The sequence below is a fragment of the Amphibalanus amphitrite genome, unplaced genomic scaffold, assembly GCF_019059575.1.
Source record: "Amphibalanus amphitrite isolate SeventyFive unplaced genomic scaffold, NRLGWU_Aamphi_draft 000149F_arrow, whole genome shotgun sequence".
NCBI classification, from domain to species: Eukaryota; Metazoa; Arthropoda; class Thecostraca; order Balanomorpha; family Balanidae; genus Amphibalanus; species Amphibalanus amphitrite.
In genome coordinates, this window is record NW_024881644.1 from 271,774 (window position 1) to 291,739 (window position 19,966).

General features: G+C 47.2%; 2 long non-coding RNA genes across 2 annotated transcripts; both read left to right on the plus strand.

Moving 5' to 3' along the window:
- Positions 1-4,772: 4,772 nt before the first annotated feature.
- LOC122382883 lies at positions 4,773-10,447 on the plus strand. The gene is made up of 3 exons (XR_006256741.1): positions 4,773-4,930; positions 8,680-8,771; positions 10,264-10,447. It is a non-coding gene; the product is annotated as an uncharacterized LOC122382883 (long non-coding RNA).
- Positions 10,448-16,153: 5,706 nt separating this feature from the next.
- Positions 16,154-18,049, plus strand: LOC122382884. The gene is made up of 3 exons (XR_006256742.1): positions 16,154-16,226; positions 16,724-16,807; positions 17,457-18,049. It is a non-coding gene; the product is annotated as an uncharacterized LOC122382884 (long non-coding RNA).
- Positions 18,050-19,966: the final 1,917 nt, after the last annotated feature.

The following is a 19,966-nucleotide window of genomic DNA, read 5'->3' on the forward strand; positions in this document are numbered from 1 at the left end:
GAGACATTGAAGTGCGTCGCCAGCCTCACATATACGGTGCTTATACCGTACTGTTCACAATAATTGAGAAAGCTCACCTCCGTGGTAAAATGGCAATGTGAAAAAGAGAGTAAGAATGTTACCACGACTTAGTATCTATGACCGTGCCACGACTGTGTTACCCAGTACCGCTATCACAACCCCATGCAGAAAAGAGGTTACACAGTCGAATCCTACTCGCATGTCCACGCATACAACGTACAGCCCACCGCTAAAGTAATGTAGGGTTTTACCAATCTCAACGGTTGGCTTTGACTGGCGATTGTTTAATGCGGAGTGATCGAAAAGAAGATGTCAATAGCTAAAGTTGCAGCTGCAAGGGTGACGATACATATAAGCTACATCCAAAGTTTCATTGTAGTCTGGCTAATCGTTCCTAAGCTTCATAAGCAGAACATATCCATGACTGAAACCCCACATTACTTTTGCTGTGGACTGTACGTTTTCGTGCGAGGAGCAGGGTCATTATTCGGCGAAGCAATGAACATTGAACATTTTCTTTTACACCACTCTTTCGGGACTTGTCTGTTTACACCTTAGTGGGCACATCGATAGTTCGGCGAAAATTAATTTCGCTCTTTTTATAACCCATCTCAATTAACCATCTGAATAAATGCATGGACGGCGCAAAGCATCGCATGCAAATTAAGTTTCGTCTAGGCTAACAACGCAATTCAATTCACGGCTGAGAATTTCTGTGCGGCCGATGAACCGACGGGGCTTCAGATCCAGCAGCTTTCGTCGTAGCTCCCAATATAGCAACTGAACCGCACAGTCGATAAAAGAAATAGCGAACCGCGTAGTGCGCAACAAAGGAACTCCCCACGCCAGGAAGGGCCTCTTCTCTGGGAGACGTTTTCCAATACAGTTGCGTGAGGTTGGAGTGCGATGCGTTTGAAGGGTTCGTCACTACTATCAGAAGCCCGACGTGATGCTGAGTGGTCTAAGGGCAGTGAGCGAATCTCGTATCTCATATCAAAGCTTCTCATAGTGGTGAAAGGCCGTTCAATGCTCATAAGGCCCTGCAAAAGTTACGTTATTTGTATCATTATCATTGTCGCTGGTCGATCATCAAATGAAAGCATCTCGGAATGCTCCAAAGTTATATTTCAATGACCTGAGATAAAATGGACATGCTACCATGTACGGACGGCTCCTTTTCTTGTAAACAAGTTAGGGGAAAATGTTAGCATAGCAGCTTTGCCAATTTGGTCATGTCCAGGCGCATCGATCCTTTTTTACATTAGATTGGGTGTTGACCTCAGGAGGTCAAGTCCAGGCTAAAGCCGGTCAGGTGAGAGCGTTTGTGTCAATTTTTTAGTAAAAGCATTTCAGGTGTGCCTAAAATTTACCGGTGTCCTGAAGGCCAAACCTTTAACCTTGGGTCAACTCTGAGACAAGTCACCGGAAGAGCTGTGAAAGAGCTATCGAATGATTTTCCTGCGGTGTTTTGGCTCTGGTAAAAATATCTGAAAGTTACGATGACTTGGGAACTCTAGAGCTTGGTTCTTTCAACAGTTTCATCCACCTTCCAAAAATTCCCTTGCCCTGAGAGTGTTAAGCCAATTTGTGGAATTTTTGGACCATGCGGAGATCCACGTATGGGTATGGGGTACCCGTTACCGTAACCCGACCTGACCCAAGGTCCCAAAGATGATGAAGGCAGGACGAAAGTTCTGACAGATCTGGAGCAAATCAAAGTTTTAGTGTGCCAAGTTTCAGCTCTCTCCATGGGGCTTCCGGACGCGGAAACAGACCCCCTCGCTCGGCTGAGGGAACAATTTGGATTAAACCGTTCGGACAAGAAGATATAGGCGAATTTATTTATGTGCACTTCTTTGGGTTTCCTTTCACATTTCCTTTACTTGGACCTGGTATATGTAATGTGCTTTGATATTGAATTGGCTGATCAAAATGTATCTCATAGGTATTCAATTGTTTTACGTGCTACGAAATACGAACGATGTAGCATGGATAACAGCAATAGCATATTGGCATAGCTATGGCATTATCTTTAATTTTCCGCTAATGTATCGAAAGCCATTACTTGCATTCAGTAGAGGCGGAACACCTTTAATTAAAGGGGGCACTGCCGACTTTTGGTCCCATTCTTTCCATGCAACGCCCATTGGGCTAATGTTAACCCTCGCATGTGTAGGGGGTCGGATGGACCCTCATGGTTTTTCGCGAATAACTCGCGTAAAAAGCGGCCGATCGCGACAACACTGTCCGTACCCTCGCATTGATCAATTTTACACCTACCCTGAAAATTTCATGACCCTGACCCCAAAGACCTTTGACCTGTGACCTCTTTTCCGAGACCATGTTTGGCCGGAATCGCGATTCCGCGTATGTCGGCTCGCATTAGCCGCGCGTTTGCAAGCTTTTCGTGGTTTCAAACGTTCAAACATGTGATTTGATGTTGCTCCCATGCATTAGGGTGGGTGTCAAGGTCACCTGAAGGTCAGGTCAGGTCATTGACCTTTGGTGACCTCGGGTGACCTCGGTTCACTTTTTCGAGTTTTACATGTTTCTAGGCTAGTTTTTGGAGCTGAATTCGAATTTAGCAACCATTTGAACATTAACGAAGTAGTTTTGGTGACTTCGTAACATGTTACGAAGCTGTCAGAGGCGGTTGACACGTACTACTAATACCCGTCACGGCGCCTACTGGTTGACCTGACCTAACCTGACCCGACCTGGTCTAAATGCTTAAAGACATCATCTCTGATCAACACTAACACGATATTCGTGATCAGCACCCCGAAAAAACCCCTAGCAGCCACACTTAACGACTTTCTAACAGGTCCCGATTTTCCCGACCTTGGGTCATTGACCTGACCTGGAAGGTCAACCGATGACCTAGGACTTTAAAGTTGGGTATCATCGGCTTCCTCTCGTCACGGGCAACACGCTCGTTTTTTCCGCGAAGCTCTAGCTCGATCAGGGGCCAAACGGCAAGGGGGGGGGTCCAACCGACCCCCCCCCCCCTACACATTAGAAGCTGGCAAATGCCGCACACATGCGAGGATCTTAAAATGCCAAAATCTAAGGGGGGCACGGTGCCCGGTGCCCTCCCCGTTCCGCCGCCTATGCTTGCATTATCATTCACCCAATGATTTATGATAAGACACATTCGCCCAGCAGCCGTCGAATTTCCAATAGTTGATGTTTTTCTTTGTATAGCTCTGTCGCAGCCCGCGGACGTTACACGCTGAAAGACTTCAGGTGATGGAGGGAACGTCAATACAGTATATCCTGTTTGTTTGGCTTTGAAGCGAGCGAAGTGTAGCCTGTAGGTACTGGATGTGAGGCTCCCGTATTTTAGTATTAAAACAAATGTGTCACGAGGAAAGAGGATAAGAAGTAAATGCAATATGCATCACAGCTCGCAACTCAAAGAAAAAAAAAAAACAAGTTTGGTTGAGTAGTAGGTAATGGATAGGTATGCGTAAGTAGGTATGTGGAAAGACGAACAGCAAAAGGCAGCCGCCTGTTTCACAGCCTTTCTAAAACAGTGCCTGCTTGGTATAATAGCTAAGTATGCCACATGGTATTCCGTCACATTTGCTAAAAGGACTGAACGAAAATATAACTTGGAGTTATAAGGAACTTCGAACTAACGGTTACCTGGTTTTATATATATAATTAAGATACAGTTATTACCTACGAATCACTGGAAAAACAACTTCTCATTATTCACATTGCCCTCTTATTGGATAGCAGTTTGATAGCAGACATTTATTGCTCGTGCTAAATACAAGCCGTCATTGAGGTATTTTACTCTTGAATTCCAGTGTTTTTCTCACATTAGCATGAGCAGTTCGCAGGGTGCAGCATTACACTTGCAAAGCCTGCATTGAGAAAGAAAATACGCAGCTTTTGGGTAATGTATTAGTGCCGCCCGCTGCCCGATGCTATTACCCGTGAGCTCTACCATCAGCGCTCCGCCAAACACTATCGACAGGCCAGAGGCCTGACCGTTCCGCAGTCGGGGTAAACAGAAGCCAAAAAGGGCAGCCTTCCGCGCACCACCGTGTGAAAAACTTGAGCCGGTTACGTCAATTTACCGTGATTACTCAAAGGGTGAAAAACAGCGTACGATTTTATCACCAGCACTTAGATGGAAAGTAACAAGCGCTCTCACAAGAATGTTTTATTAGATATGCATTTTTATGGACTCCTTTCACGTCTATTCGAACACCACTCTCTTCGCCAGCCTGTCAGCGCAGATCAGGTCAGCCTCAGGGGTCGGTAATATTTGGCTCACGGCGAACTGGACGAGTTGGTTCTTCAGCCTGGCTGCAGATGGGTAGGCTGTACCGCAAGACACCACTGTAGGACGGGTCAGTATACCAGGACTCGCGGCGATGAATTGGTGGGATGGTCTCGGACGTTCTTTTCTCAGATTTTCTTTCACTTCTTTTGCAGCTGCTACTTGTTGAACATATGAAGCTACCAACTACTGATCGCTGTTTAAAATTAAAAGCAAGTTGTAAACTTTACCACATAACGTTGATAGGCCTCTTCCAAAAGTATAAAATGTGCATATTCGAGCTTCAAATCCTCGTATCTCTCACACCCTGTTAAGTACCTTTGAACCGCGGAACTGAGCCTGCCGATCGGGCACTGCGCACGCCTGTCCACCGCCGCCAACGAACCTTCACAGCTCCGGCTGCCGAGCTCGCCGCCGCGAGGAGTAGACTACCTCCGACGGGGGTGGCGTCGGCAGGCCGGGGAGGCGGGACGACACCGACGGCCGGGGCAGCCCGGGTCGCCTGATCTCCGCGGATCACGACAGAGAATCGCAAGTGGATCACTATCCTGACCGATAGTCAAGTCATTGGCTCTTGTTACGAGAAGTGGCTACGCGGTAGTCAGCAATCATCTGGTAAGTAATTTACATGCTAAAAGAGCAGGCGTTGTTGGGAGCGTTCCGGTTTCTGCTTCTGGGCAAACGATGCTGGTGCTCTTAACCCACAACGTGTTAGGTCCTTTGCTAATTGTCTTTTGTGTTCCTATAATCTTTTATACCTTCTGATGTCCGAAAGTCTTATATTGTACGTTGTCGTTTTTGCTGACAGCAGGTAAAGATATAATTTGAAAGCACAATGGCGCCCCTATACAGCAGTGACACATCAGTCAGTGTTTTAATTACTTGATACTTTTCGAACGCATACTTCCATTAAATTCCTATCAAGCCTTTGACACCTAGCATGCTTGATACTCGTACTGGCGGAGATTCTATATGGTTATGGTATGCTTTAAGCCAACGAATGGTGGTTCATGCAGCCTAACACGTTAGAGGATGCCTTGACTAGGCGTTGCGATGCACTACGTATTACGTTCTAATTTTCGGAGGTTAATCCTAACAAGTTAGTGATTTCCTTGACTTAGAGTAGATCCTTAAGTGATTCCTAATACAGCTACCCAGCAGTTAACTTGTCAATGAAGCATCAGCACCCAACGGGAACCGCAAGGAAGTATGCTTCCCTCAATGACGGTCATCTGAACTATCCCATTCCTCCTCTTTGCTAGCTGTTCTAAATCACCCGCTCACTAAACATTACGTATTCGTGGGCACTTACCATAGAGTCGCAACGCAATGAAAGCGTTGCACCACGCCCGTGAACTGAACAGTGAACAGGATCGAAGAGCTAAGATCAGGCTAAATATCTCACGCTCTTTTTCACTTCAATTACGGCCCTCAGAGAATCCGTAGTGACATTTGACATTTGTCATTGCTAGCCAGGCTTCGGTATGAAATATTGCAGAGGATTTGAGATTTATCCGCTAACGCTGCAGCTGATCCTGTCAAAGCTGACTAGACGTTTATTAGTTTTTAGACTGATTATGGGTAAAGTTTGTAATAAAAAACATTTGTTTTCAATGATCTCAAATGCTTCTATACCGAAACATTTTGATTCAAAGGAATGGATCAACTTTGAATGCGTTTTATTTAGGTTTTTATTTATTTATTTTTATTTTTTGAAGTAGTAGCATTTGTAGGATTAGGATGTCATAGAGCTTGATTTACTTATTTTTCACCTAAAGAAAGTTATTAGAGTTGCAAAATTTCCCTACCGCACTACCGGCATGCCGGTATTTTTTCACTGCCGCAGGTTTTTTCGTGGTATCTGGCATGTCTTGCCGGTAGCATGCCGGTATTTTTGATTTTCCACCAAAAAATTATCAGCATATGATTCAAACTTTGGACACTAAGAGGCTATTGAATTGTATTAACAGCAATTTTCGCCACTGCAAAATGCATGTTGTGGTAGGAGTTCCATTGCTAAGGGTAGGGGTAACACATGAACCTCAGCATTTCACAGGTTTGGCTCTAAATGGAATTGTCAAGAATCTATGACTGTGGTTTATCAAAGGAAGAATACTAATTCATGTTGCAAAAGCACAACCAATTAGTAATGCTGGTAGTTTTGGTTGGACAATGGGTGGCTGCTGGGTGGGGCGGTTACTGAAATTGCCAAAATGTGGCATCTCATGTAAGGGTAGGAGCCAGAAACAAGAATGCAGGTTTTTTAGTATGCCGGTAATTTGGCGGCTTTTTTGCTTGTGGCGTGGTAGCATGCCGGTATCCCAGAAAATTTTTGTGGGGCGGGGCGGTGCCGGTAGCAGCCCATTGGGAAAATTTTGCAACTCTAAAAGTTATTCACCATCTTTTTGTAACATTTAGTCTATAGGGCATATTGTATTCCTTGTTTTTGGTATTTTTAATGACCGGTGCCAATGTATCATTAAGCATGCATGCGTCAGCTCCACTGCACAAAGCAACAGTATGCGTCAATATATTCCTGCCCGGGGCCGGGATGATTCAATAAATGTCACCGAGGTTTTTTAGCGAAAACTCCGAGGGCCGTTAGGCCCGAGGTGCTTTTCGCTAAAAAAGCGAGGTGACATTTATTGAATTCCCGGCCTTAGGGCTGGAAGGTGTTTCCCATACCTGCCAAAAAGCTCACAACTATTATTGATAGTGACGTCAGCAGCCGTGTGGTTCAACGCGTTTAACCACACCCCTTGAACCACACGGCTGGCAATATTAAAGCACTGCATTAAACTTTGAAAAGTGTGGTACAGTGCACGTGCCATTAAAATGCCTGGATGTCTCGAATTAATCATGCAATGTAGCAGGTATGGGAAAATGCATAAATGTTGCCCATGCATACTAAAAACGATGCAATAAAAACGGCTGAGCTGCCAGGTCTGTGGCCCCGCAGTTGCTACTGTAACAGTGCAGCGGTCCTGAGTAAATTGTCCTAGCACCTTCACAGGGAACAACACTATAAGCTGTCAGAAGGCACGTAGAGAAAACTTCGGATGCTGTTATCTATACAGAGGCCGGTGCAGTCAATATCAATGTTACCAGTTGCTCTGCTAGACAGGGCGGACGGCTGGAGATGGGGTTCGTATATGGTAGCACCTGCGGGTCCCCGTGGCCATAAAAAGGCGTTTCAATTAATCGGATGCAGTAATTTTACGCGCAACGAAACCATCGCAGTAGGCATTGCTCCAAGATGGTTTATTAATGCAGCTACTCAAATGGTTTCGCGACAGCTTCAGTCGGTTATTTTATGCCGTGTTATCAACGGATTTCAATGTTTAACGCAGCAGGAAGCCCTGTCATAGGCAGATAATTGCTTTGAATGCCACAGTTCGAATCTTTGATGAGCATTTCTGAAATTCAGATAACGCAACATCCAATTACATCAGAGCCTGACTAATCATTTAAGTTTCATTAATATTAAGTAAGCCAATTGCAGTCCCAAATGAACTCTGGAAAGCAAAACGAAATGCGGCGAGCTTTAGCGAAAACATGCCCCTAGAAACTAATTCTACAGAAGCACCGTGCGAGAGACCGACACAATCATGTTGTTTTTCCACAACACTGTGGGTATTGCTAACGCAATATTCCCAATACTCCTAATGAATTTTTGGAACTCGCTCAGCCATCGTAGTTCAAAGCATCTTTCAAAAAGAACAGAAAATAGTCTGGGGGCCGAACCGGTCCACTCTATGGTAAGCACGGTATTTTGAGTACCTACATTTCGTTTGTGACATGTTTGGCTACTTCTGAACACAATCATGGCAAATGATCGCAATGACAACCGTGTTTGATAAACGGTCCTGCAGACTGCTATCCGTCCACACCATAGCTCTGGCACGTGAAGCTTTGCTTTTCGCAGCAGTGAATTGAATTGTAGCGGGGTGGCTGGTCGAGTCTGACCAACCAGTCCCTCGGGCTTGCAGCGTTAACGTATAGTCGGGACTTCGGAAGTGATTGCATGGGGAGAGTAAACTTCGGGACAGCAAATTCCAGTCTGCCAGACCTCGGCGCTCAATGTCAAACGGGCAAACGGCGGAGCGGCGAACGGAACTCGCATCATGTTGCTAACAGACTGTCTTATCTTATGCATGAAAGGATAACGGTCGCATTGTGTGCTCATAACCGTTTTACATATTGGTGGATGCTATCAAATCATCACCGGCATTGCGCTGCCTTGGGCACTGCCTTATAGCCTGCGCTAAGATATAAAGTGGCCATGGCCATGCACAAACATATATGCGTCAATGTTTGAAATACATTTTTTGGCCATCCATGATGAATAGGTATTTTATTCGCAGGTCAGCAGAAGAAAATGGCTATAATTGAATCATGCTGCTGTAATTGCTTTTCGGTGCGGTCTGGCAGCTTCTGCGTGGCATTTTACACTTCGGTAAGTGTCCTATTCAGGCATTCAGTGCTCAGCGCCTTCTTAAAACGCATCCTTTCATTTCTACCCACTGCTTGAATAAAATGAGTGCTGCAGTATGAGACGGAAATCACACTGTTAACCAGGGTGTCCCAGAAGTCTTGAAGCTTTTTTATTTTTGTCGTGTGACCTTGCTATGCCACCGATTAAGGCGAATCATGCCTCAAACGAAAGAGAATGAAATGAAATTTTGTATTTTCATGCGTAGAGCACCACTTAAGTCAGGTGGCCCCCGTTGTGAGTCACACAAGAACGAGCGCGAGAGATCACGTCTTTCGCTGCCGCCAAGATCAGGGCTGCGGAGTCGATGGATTTTCGGCGACTCCGACTCCGACTCCGACTCCGGCATTCAAAAACCAGCTCCGACTCCGACTCCGACTCCGGGCAGAATTGTCGACTCCGACCGACTCCAACTCCCGACTCCGACTCCGCAGACCTAGCAGGGCTGCGGAGTCGACAGATTTTCGGTGACTCCGACTCCGACTCCGGCTCGGGTTTCTAAAATCAACTCCGACTCCGCCTCCGACTCCGGTCACAACTGTCGACTCCGACCGACTCCGACTCCGACTCCGACTCCGCAGCCCTGGCCAAGATCTCTTGGTTTGCGAAACACCGGTGTCGTCATGCCCGTTTCTTGTCAGCTTCAGAGTCATATTCCCTGAAGCGAGCGACATAATATTAGCGACATATATTTGCGACGGGGTGATATTTGTTTTAGCACCATAATAATGCGACGAATCAAAGGATTACAACGGGCTGTTGCTTAGCGCGCTCAAGCAGCTGAGCCTTATTTTTGTAATGGATGCGTGCAAACATGTCAGGAGACTTTCTGATCAGTAAATCATTATGTTGCTAATGTTTTCTCGGAGATCTAATGCTCTGTTTCTGGCTCGCTTCATGAAATAAGGCTCTGAAGCTGACCAGAAACGGGCATGGCGACACCGGTGTTTCGCAAACCGGGAGATCTTGGCGGCAGCGAAGAACGTGATCTCTCGTGCTCAATCTTGTGCGACTCACAACGGGGGCCACCTGACTTTGGTGGTGCTCTAGGCATGAAAATACAAAACAGGATACAAAACTTCAGTTCATTCTCTTTCGTTTGAGGCGTCATTTGCCTTAATCAGTGGCATAACAAGGTCACACGACAAAAATAAAAAAGCTTCAAGACTTCTGGGACACCCTGTAGTTGTAAACCAAAGAGACCGTGTGGTGCGTGGCGCGTGCACTGCTTTGGATTCTTGACACGATGACGCTGATTGAATGAGACGGGCTGAAACCTAAAAATCAGAAGCACGTTTTTGCGAACTTTCCTTGTGAGCAAACTTTCAATTACCTAAATGTCTGATATTTTTTGCTTTTGTTACATGAATAAGGACAGTGCTTAGGTAGTAATAAGGAGCATATGAATCTTCGGTGTGTTTTACCGACAAACCTTACGTTTTTGTGTGATCGACAGATCTACTTCACCATGACGCTTCTCACAGCCACCCTGACGTTACTGATTCCCGACTCTGAGACATTGGTGGTGGCCGCGGGAGGGGGGCCCTCACTGCCCGCGGCAGACGCGGAGCGCCGGTCACCTGTAGAAACAGCTCCGGGACAGCCGGCACCGTCACGGCCACCGACCGGAGAGTCAATCTACCCGTCACCGTCCAACGTGCCGGCCGGTGAGTCACGTGTGCCACGCACGTGATGGGTGCACTTTAAACCATGGTAGCTGAATACGGGACCCCTGTCGCGGAGCTTTTGGTGAAATGAGGTTCTGCTCATTCCCATTTTTTATTGAGATGTAGAACAATCAGACGAATAATCGTGAGGAAGCAAACTTCACGTCGTTGAATTTACCTTCAGTTATCATTTCACCGTTTTGTCCCAGAAGGAAGGCAAGATATGGTGACCGTCGAACTCACGCTGCACTGCTCCATTGCACCGGGACACTGAGTGAAATCAAGCGTTATTTTCTCATCGGTGGATCCGCTGAAACCCAATGACACAGCAAAGAATCTTAGATGTCGTGGAACAGCTAGCAATGGAACTATCAATCACGTCACAGTCACAGTTACAGTACCGATAAACCACAGCCCAACAGCCAACTGATGATATCAGTACGGTAAAGCTTATACCGCCCTAAAGCTTATGCCGCACTGAGAAAAAAATTATTCCCCTGGAACACCTTTAAGGGTGTGTACCAAACTGCACCTCGCTGGGGTGTCAGACGGGTGTCACTTTTGACACCAATACAGGTGTCATTGGGAATGAAACACCGGGTGTCTGACACCCTTTTAGGTGTCTGACACCCTTTTGGGTGCACACCCAAAAGGGTGTCAGACACCCGGTGTTTGATTCCCAATGACACCTGTATTGGTGTCAAAAGTGACACCCGTCTGACACCCCAGCGAGGTGCAGTTTGGTACACACCCTTAAAGGTGTTACGAGAGTGTCCATTGGATGCCAAAAAAGGTGTCGACACATTCTTACATTTATTGGTTCAAACAGGCATATCGCATACATATCGCAAGATGGCATTCCTATGTTGTATACAGCAACAAACTATATAAAGTACAAAAAATATGGGCTCTATATTTACGGAGAAATCCAATGAAAACTCACCGAAACACATCGAGTCCATTCACAGTGAGAAGTTGCTCGCATTTCAGGCTTCAGCAATGATAATTAGCCGTCGATTATCTCCAACCAGATGTTATTCCGCAGTTCACTTGCTTTCGTTTCCATGGTGCAATGCTGTGTTGTCATCCTCACTCCAGTCTTCAAATTTCACCGAGTACCGGCCGCCTCGTCATTTGAATAAACAAGGAGCAAGCTACAAATAAAAGCTAAACATTATCATTAACGCACAATCACTTGAAGAAGTACACTGCGAACAACGTTCGGCGCCACTATATCCACATAAATTCAAAAAAGCCCTCCATCACTCACACCCCACACGCAACACGTGGTCACGCCGCCGCCAACTGAAATCTAACGGCTTTCCTGCAAGGTGGCGCTTTTTGATCTTCGCATCACGCATGGTTGACGCCGTGACCAGTACACAAATGACGTCACACAATGCAGCTTGCTGATTGGGTAATGATTCAAACCACTGGACCTGCTGTGGTTTCTAGCAGTGCTACGGAGTCAGAGTCGGAGTCTGATGGAGTTGGCAGTTCTGGCCGGAATAGGAGTCCATTTTGGAAGACAGAGCGGGAGTCCGAGTCACTGAAAATCCGTTAGACACCGCATCCCTGGTTCCTAACACAAGTGACGTCAGAACAATTTATGTAATGATTTAGGTTCGAATACACGACAGCTTTCAAACATTTCATGACTCATGCTGGAATGTTCCTCAACAAATGACAACACACGTGAAGGTATCACAAGGGTATCAGATCCCTTTTAAGGAACATTTTTTTACACCTTTTGAAGTGTTGATGGTTTAGGGTGTTTGACACCCGAATGGATGTTGGTGTAGGACACCCATTAATGTGTCTTTCTGAATCCCATTATGGTGTGTTTAAAAGCGCGTTGCACTTGAAGGTTGTCATCGTGGTGTTGTACACCTCCATGATTCCCAAAACAACATTTTTGACACCAATCTGGGCGTTATATATGACACTGCAATGATGTCCGACACCCATGAGACACCCCATGGGAATATTTTTCCTCATTTTTTCACGCTGTTTTTGGTGTCAGATCCTTTTGCAAGTGTCAATGTGACACCTTTAGCAGTGTCGGACACTTTTAACATTCCGCTTCAATAAATGGCAACACATGTGAAGGCATCATAAGGGTGTCAGATGCTTTTAAAAGAACATTTTTGACACCTTTTAGGGTGTTTGATACCTTAGAGTGTTTGATACCCGGATGGGTGTGGGTGTCGGACACCTATTAAGGTGTCATGCTGAATCCCATTAAGGTATATCTAAACACTCGCATGCGAACGGACACTTGAAAGGGTGTCATCGTGGTGTTGTACACCTTAATGATTCCCTAAACAGCATTTTTCAACACCAATCTGGGTGTTCGATGACACCTCCAATGGTGTCTGACACCCGTAAAACACCCCTGGGGAATAATTTTTTTTTCTCAGTGCGCCCTCTGTATGGTATAAGCTTTAAGCATAGAACACAGCATGAACTTTTCTTTTTGTTCTTCCAGGTCTGCTCGTACTTCTGATGGTATTATCCGTGGCTGGAGTGACGTCATCAATACTCCTGGTCATCGGCTTAGCCAAGGTAAAATGTACTTTTTTGATACTTTACGTGCGCTATTTTACCGCGTTTCACGGTACTCCTACCTGCCCTGCAAAACGCTATGATATGACAGGCCAGCCCAAGTATTTGTATTCCACGCTGAGCGGACTCGGTGCCCATTTGCTGCCGCGCGCTCCAGAGCGATGGTTCCTGCGGCCGTCACGGCGTTGTTTTCGCAGTCTGCGGTGTTGATCACTTCTTACCCCCAATCTCCCGGGGACAGAGAGAGAGCGCCTCCGAGGGCCATTTCACGCCGCTCGGACCGCGTGCGGTGCCCAAATAGGCCCGTGCTCGCTCCATCCGCGTCCAATTTTGTGTCGGAGGCTGACCCGTGGCCTGGCGGCGGTATATGGCTGTTTGCAGGGACGGCGGAGGCTGCTGGTGCCTCTCGTTGTTATTCTCTCCTGCACGGCTCTCCTTGATCAGGCGGTGCTTCTGACGCGCGTGGTGCTGGATGTGGTGAGTCTGCAGCCGTCGGTCGTAAGGTGCTGCTAAGCCGTTCAGGCGGCACCAAAGGTCGCTTAAAATGTACCGTAGAATGTGGGGCTGCATATGTACAAAGTTTGGTTGTAGTTTTCATTCGAAAACTGCGGTAACCGCAATCGGTGGGAGCAAATGATTCCCCTAGCTTGTTTGGTTTGCGTTGCTCTTGAATGGTTTTCATTAGAACTTGATGCGCGGGGTTCCTAACTGGATGGGAGATCTGAGCTGTACATACATACCTTTAGATTTACACCAGTGAAGCTATTTTTTTAATGCGACAGTGGATCTTGGTAAAAAGGAGCGAACTGAACTTAACGGCTTAGTCGCTGAGGGACTTTTTTTAGTCAGCAGGGACTTTTAGACATTTGCATTGCATACCGACAAGTTTGTGTTGGCATAGTTTTTTCAGACATTTTGCTTGACCTATATAGGCTATGTTAAGGTTTAATTCACGTTAAGTTTTACAGCACAGACGCCCGAAGATCAATTATTTCAATTTCTTTCAGCTGAGTAATTTACATCGGCTAGAAGTTTAGTCTAGCCCACCTTCTTTGAACTCAGGTTTTTAGGGTAGGTATCAACAATTAGGCGTTCATTTCCTGTGAGGATCACTTTCACAATTTTAATTCGTGCGGTTTTTGAATGTTTGCCGCATTGTTATTGCTCCTTAGTTATGCTTCTTTTAGACACATTTCAAGGAAAAGTTAAAGAGGAAATAAAAGAGGGTCACTCTCACTTCTCATTTTCAAACATGAGATGTCAGATGATAGCAGTGGCGCAGCCAGGATTTCGTTTCGGGGGGGTCATCACCTCCAAAGCGGGCCCCCTAGTGTGCGGGCCCCCACCCATTTTTCAGAATCTTTCCATATTTCATACGCATTCTGCAGAACGGGCCCCCTTCACCTACACACGATAACCCTGAGCGAGATTGAATCGGAAAATTTTGATAGAACAATAGCTCGGTAATCACCCGGTGTTCAATTTCTACGTGAATTGACCATGACAGAAATATGTTACTATGAGGTATGAATACGTATCTTTCGATGCCGAAATGTGCCCCTTCCCCAATAGGTATGCATAGCATATATGCAAACGGAGCTGTTGCCTGCTTCTCTCGGACAAGATTTAAGTAGTTCCATGTGCCTGTCCTAAGTCATCTATTGGCTGCTGTAGAATATTGTGCCTTTATCCTTTTTCATTACGTGAATTCGCTCACAAGAAGTTTTAACCCTCGCCGGCACAGGGGGAGGGGATGATGCAACCCCCTAAGGGGTTTCGCGAATAACTCGCGTAAAAAGCGGTCGATCGCGACAACACTTTTAGTACTCTCGCGTTGATCAGTTTTACACCTACCCTAGAAATTGCATGACCCTGACTCAAATGACCTTTGACCTGTGATCTACTTTCCGAGACCATGTTTGGGCAGAATCGCGATTCGGCGTATGCCGGCTCGCATTAGCCGCGCGTTTGCAGTCTTTTCGTGGTTTTAAGCGTTCAAACAGTGAGTTTATGCTGCTCCCATGCATTGTCAGGGTGTCAAGGTCACCTGAAGGTCAGGTCAGGTCATTGACTTATGATGACCTCGGTACTTTTTCGAATTATACATGTTTCTAGGCTAGTTTTTGGAGCTGAATCCGAATTTAGCAACCATTTGAACATTCACGAAGTAGTTTGGGTCACGAAGTAGATGGGGTCCGCCGTCCGGGCCCCGTCCACCAGGGGGCCCGGGTCCCATCAATCCGAGGGCCCGGGGCCCGTTCTCCCGGGGGCCACCCGAGGGTCCGGGCCCCATCCACCCGGGGTCCGGGGCCCGTTCTCCCGGGGGCCCGGGCCAATTCTCTCGGGGGCCGGGCCCGTTCTCCTGGGGCCCCGGACCCATCCACCCAGGGGCCCGGGCCCGTTCTTCCAGGGGCCCGAGCCAGTTCTCCCGGGGGCCCGGGCCCCATCCAACCGGGGGTCCGGGCCCCGTCCACCCGGGGCCCGTTCTCCCGGGGCCCGGACCCATCCACGGGGGGCCAGGGCCCGTTCTCCCAGGGGCCCGGGCCAGTTCTCCCGGGGGCCCGGGCCCGTTCTCCCGGGGGCCCGGGCCCCATCCAACCGGGGGTCCGGGCCCCGTCCACCCGGGGCCCTAAGCCCGTTCTCCCGGGGGCACGGCCCCATCCACGGGGGCCCGGGCCCCATCCACCCAGTGGGCCCGGGCCCGCTCTCCCAGGGGTCAGGCCAGTTCTCTCGTCCGGTTAGATTAGGACCTCTCTCCTCCCTCTCCCTCCCTCCCTCTCTCTCTCTCTCTCTCTCTCTCTCTCTCTCTCTCTCTCTCTCTCTCTCTCGAGCGGGCCCCTGACAGAAATTTCGGGGGGGTCAGCTGACCCTCTGACCCCCCCCCTGGCTGCGCCACTGGATGATAGTAAAATGACAGACATAGTATCCCTTGCTTCCTTATAACGTGATCTCTTACGTCGTGGCAGTCGCCTGATATAGCACATTACTGTTTCCGAATGTTACTCGTCGTTGCACAGTACAAGCGGTAGGTATTACCTAACTTGCTTTTGCCTTAGCGGTTATCACTTACGAAGTGGAGTATGACCATAGTTCAATGTTGTTTTCTCTGTTTCAGAGGACGTACCATACGATCAGCTCGGAAACAATATCGCTTTGCATAATAGATACCGTGGTCTTAGGCATAAATGTGAGTATCGAACGACATGCGAAATGGCTGCTTCGTATTTACGGTGCTGTATAATACGTTTTATGTGTGTATGCAATGTATGTTTGTTTGTATGTTGGATGACGATGTAAATAATAAACAAATTATTACAAATGCATTCAAGTATATTCAAAAATAATATATTTGAATGCATGAATATATCTGTTTTTTTAATATAAAGGCTCCACGGGGAAGGCTCAAGGCTGTCGTCACGCACGACGCCGTTTTTTAGCTACAGTTCTTATTTTTATTCTATATTTATAGCTGTAGGCTGTAGCACTGATTTTCTTGCCTCAGCTGATACGGAATACACGGGGAAGCCTAACTACTAGTTCGGATTTCGGCTCAGTGTGCCTTTTGTTGATAATGTTTTCCTATTCCTTTATCATAATGTCCGGTGCATATGAAGCGAGGCGTTTCACCACGTTTGTGGCGATGCTCCACTTTGAAAGCTAACTCCGCTCTGGGACATTTGACAGCTGCTCTGCCTGGTGTGCGTTATCTCGCAGTACCAGAAGTACGCCGAGGCGGCCGGGGGCGGACCGGCGCCATCGCAGCTCTCCGTAAGTAGTTCTTCAGTGAATCTTACTTCTTAGCGATATTCTAAGTTGCCAGTTGAATGCTGTATAAACCTACAACTTCTTCAGCTATAAGCCTAATTGCGATAGGTACATTGGGCAGCAGAAACAATCAACCAAAACAAACGGCAACTTCGTGTCAACTACCAAAACCGCGGCACAATGGCAATGGCATGGACTCCGTCAGCGTTCGCTGGAGACTGTTGGAATTGGCTGGTTTTGCCAGCGGCCGTGTGGGTATTTGGGACCGTATCGGTCGCCGACGCCGCTCAATATCCGGGTTTGAGGGCTCTCTGCCGCTAGGCTTGGCTTGAGCTTCCGCAATGTGGTTGGGTATGATAAACTAGGAGAGCAGAATATTCAACCGGGCATCGAATAGCTAGATACATCCGATAAATACTGAACATTAGCTATCGACTCATGCCATTGCCGGCATGACCATATCCCACGGCATAACATATTTTGTGATTATTCGGGTAGGCCTGCGATATTGGCTGTAAAAACAAGCCCAGGAAAACGAAAAATCACCCGTTATGTAACTGACTCTGTTGGCCTGTTTGGACATCTATTGACCTATGTTGACCTCTGTTGATCTTCGCGGACTCTGCTGATCTCTGCTGATTCTCTATTACAGATGAGACAGACGAAGATCACGGACCCTACCACACTTCCCGGCCTCTCTGCTGAAACATGTAACGGCAGGACGGACAACCAGCCGTCTCCTGTGTCCGCCGCACCATAACCGCAGGACGGAGCAGCTGTAACGACAGGACAGGCCACCAGTCGTCGCCTGTACGTATCTGCTACAACAGAAAGTGCTACAGACCAGACGCTACAGCGGGAAGGAGACCCAGCGGCCAGCCGGCTCCATGCTCGGTGCACCGTGACACGTGCTTCGAATCAATTGTAAAGGCAGGAGAGCAGCACCTGCCACTATCATCTGACGCAGGGCAACGCCAGGCTCCGAGCGTTTGCCTCGAGAAAAACACTGCAGCGTCACAGACGCCTCAGGCCTAGCCACGTTCTCGCCTGCTGCTGACTGGAGTCTGAGCGCCCTGGTGCAACTCTGAACGCCTCGTGTGCGCCACATTAACCCCAGAGCTGAGCATGATGGACGGCTTCATCAGGCAACGCACTCATGAGTGACATTTGGCCGCCGGAACATTCACTCTGCTGGATTGTTCGGTCTATAGCGCTCAAAACAGGGAAATTTAATTGGTTGCTCGATTGTGTGGTTATTTGCGGTAAGGAACGAAATCACGAATATTTTCGCAATGCTGCTGTTTAACCCGCGCCGTGCTGGGGGGGGGGGCGTTTTTACGCCCCCCCCTCAGGTTTTTCGCGAATATCTCAAAAACGGCGGCGCGCAGCGCCGCCGTTTTTGGTACACGTGTTCCTACATCATTTCCGCACATGTTGTGAAAATTTCAGACCTAGGCCGTTCAAGGTCAGGTCACCAGGTCACGTCAAGTGACCTTACCTCAGAAAAAGTTCAAAAGCTCGCTATAGCTACACCGACTGAACGATCACTTTGAAACTTTCAGCGATTGATATGAGTAACAGTATGTATAAAATGTATATCTCGGATTTTTGATATCTGTGACCTAAGGTCAGGTCAATTTTGCGACCTCTCCATTATAAGTCAATGGGAGAAAATTGAAATGCGCCTCTTTTGGACGAATATCGTTCAAAACGCTCTCAAACATCGGTTCATAGGTAAACATGACACACTGAATAGGAAAAATGCACCAGTGACCCCTCTGTGTGCCCCTGAGGTCATCTCAGGTCATGATTGGTCGCCAGCAGTTTTTTGGCTATAACTTTTGATAGAGACGTGCTAGAGCGGTGAAAACACGTCAGATGTGTTCAGCTCGACGATACGGATCGACTGATATGCAACATGATCCTTTTCGGTCAGGTCATGACCTTGACCTGAGGTCAAATTTTCAAAATGACCTTTCAAGGTCAACGAATAGTTCATTCGACGCGTCTCGACGAGAGGAACACGATGCTGGCAAAAGTAATGTCATGGCGCTTATGAGTCAAAAGTTATTGACGAAAAAATGTTTTTCGTAAAAACGGCTATTTTTGGAGTTTTTGCCCTCTGGAGGCTAAACCGTTGACCTGAGGTCAAATCTGAGAACATTACTCAGAAAGGTCTGTAAAAGGGCTATCGAATGCGCTTTTCCGCGGCGCTGTAGCTCTATCGGTTCCCGAGATAGCCGTTGGCAGTTTCCAAAATGTTGAAATAGTCAACATTTTACCTTTGGTGACCTCTGGTGACCTGACCTTTGACCTGACCCAAAAAATGACCGAAGTGTTTTCGTCCTTATTTTTGACGCTCTTTCGATTGCCGCTTACCGCGTGTCGCTACGTGGCCCAGGAGCCGAGTTAGACGGGGGGGGGGGGCGTGAAAACGCCCCCCCCCAGCACTCGGCGGAAAGTTCAGGCCACCAGCACGGCGCGGGTTAAAGATGAAATGCGAATAGGTATTTCAAGAAATAATGTATAATTATACATATCAATGAATGGACGATGTTTCATGGATAGACCAGATGAACTTTATGGAAACAAGCAAAAGTATGTCAATTATAATGCAAAAAAAAAAACACACACACACATACAAACGTTTGAAAAGCGTTAATTCATTAAGCCGCACAAGACGGTGAAAGAGGCTTTACAGAGGCTTCTCGTTTTTCTGCAATATCTTCCAAGCCGCTGGACGTATATTTACACGAAACTTACAGTGCCTTCGGCTGCATTAATTTGACACCTATAGTTCGTTTTTTTTCAAAAGGACGCTGGCTCAAAGTTCATTATCGAAGCTCTCACGTGAGTTTTGGCAACTTCAGCATCTGGCTAAGAATTTCTTGCCGAAAAAATGATCGATTTCAAATTGTGCTCGGCAAATACATGTAAATTGTGACTTCAAAAATGAGCATACTATGATGACGTCACTGGTGGCAGCTGGCACCTAATGTCCGTACGAAAGCATTCATTGCCAACGAATTTTGGGAAAACTTCGTTTTTTGCTCTTACCGAGGCCCGAATCGAGTAAGCGATTCTTTCCATGATAGTTATGCATTGCATTGCAATGTAAGTTCCACAGCATGACGTCACCACTGTTCTCATGTCTAGCTCCAA